Below are 1945 nucleotides of genomic sequence, written 5' to 3'. Positions count from 1 at the left end.
TTGTCCCTTGGAAAACTATGGCCTAGATGATCTCCAAGAGTCCCTCTGGCTGCAAAGTCTATAAAGATAAGAAAGGCTATACATTTGAGTATATAGTTTAGTGAGGAAGGCAGTTGCGGCTGTTAATGATCTTTTTATAAGAGAACTAACTCAGTTCAGGGCATTTTTCTGACACAGCCATTGTCTAACAGGCACTTTGGGACCGAAAACTGTGCCTCCCTCCAAGTGTTTTGCATTATGTAATCCCTGTTCATAATTTCTCATTTTTACCATTGCAAAATAAAATAAAATAAATTAAAATGCTGTGAAAATCAAAAGCCTAAAGTTTAGGGCAACTCATTTTGCAGTCAAACTAGACTGAATTGAGGTAAATTTATTTGTAGGCTGAGTGCCAAAGAATTGATGCTTTTGAACTGTGGTGTTGGAGAAGACTCTTGAGAGTCCCTCAGGTAGCAAGGAGATCCATCCAGTCCATCCTAAAGGAAATCAGTCCTGAATATTCATTGGAAGGACTGACTCTGAAGCTGAAGCTACGATACTTTGGCCATCTGATGCGAAGAACTGACTGATTGGAAAAGACCCTGATGTTGGGAAAGATTGAGGGCAGGAGGAGAAGGGGATGACAGAGGATGAGATGGTTGGATGGCATTACCGACTCAATGGACATGAGTTTGAGCAAACTCCGCGAGTTGCTAATGGACAGGGAGGCCTAGTGTGCTGCATTCCAGGGGGTCGCAAAGAGTCAGACATGGTTGAGTGACTGAACTGAGGTGTTATTTAAACCACTTGCTCTGAGTATTTATGCATTGTACTGAAAAATTATCAATATGCTGGATTATGGGGTTGTATTAATTATGAGCAATTATATAACAAATTGATCTCAAATTTAATGGCTTGAAATATACTCTCCCCAGTATTTGTTAGCTGTATACTTAATGATGGCTATTCTGACTGGTGTGAGGTGATACTTCATTTTAGCTTTGATTTGCATTCTCTAATAATTAGCAATATTGAACATCTTTTCATATGCCTGTTGATTGTCTTCTTTGAAGAAATGTCTATTTAGTTCTTCTGCCCACTTTTTAATTGGGTTGTTTTTGTGGCTATTGTTTTTGAGTTGCATGAACTGTTTGTATATTTTGGAAATTAAGCCCTAGTCAGTTGCATAGTTTGCAAATATTTTCTCTCATTTCATAGGTTGTCTTTTTATTTTGTTTATGGTTTCCTTTGCTGTGCAAAAGCTTGTAAGTTTGATTAGGTCCCATTTGTTTATTTTTGCTTTTATTTCTATTGCCTTGGGAGACAGCTCCATATAATAGATGAAGAAACTTAAGTTCAGTGAAGTTAATTTGCATGCTTAAGGTCACACAGCTAGTAAGTGATGAGACTGAGTTTGAATTAGTTCTGTCCAACTCAAGATCCATTCTTGTTCCATTTCATGAGGCCGTCTGTAGCACTGGCTTCTTCTAAGCCCTTTAGGCTGAAAACATCAGAGTCTTTTACAGCATCTATTCATAACCTGCATTCAATTAGTCATTAGATCTAGTTGATCCTACCTCTGCCAGGTCTGATTATCTGACCCTATTGCCACTGACACAAGCAAACACCTGATCACATTCTGTGGCATATTATGAAATACCCTTTTTTGACCTTAAAAGGCATATATGTATATAAATAATAATCCATTATTCTATAGTGCATGACCATGAAATCAGGTGATGTGAACTCAAAAGCACATGAAGTCCAAACATATGTCTTGGGTTATTTCCCAAGGAGGCCCAAAAGCCTAGCTTGGGTTTCCCTCACTGGCAGACCGGTGGATTCACACAATGGGATCTATGTAGCAGATAAAAGCAATAATGTGCACCATACGTAGGCTTGTGCGTACGAGGACTTGATCCTTAGCTCCCTCTGAAGGGGGCGTCTCAGCAGCAGAAGCCGTGGG

Source organism: Cervus canadensis, chromosome 2 (assembly GCF_019320065.1).
Source record: "Cervus canadensis isolate Bull #8, Minnesota chromosome 2, ASM1932006v1, whole genome shotgun sequence".
Classification (NCBI taxonomy): domain Eukaryota; kingdom Metazoa; phylum Chordata; class Mammalia; order Artiodactyla; family Cervidae; genus Cervus; species Cervus canadensis.
Note: the sequence above shows the minus strand (reverse complement) of the source record.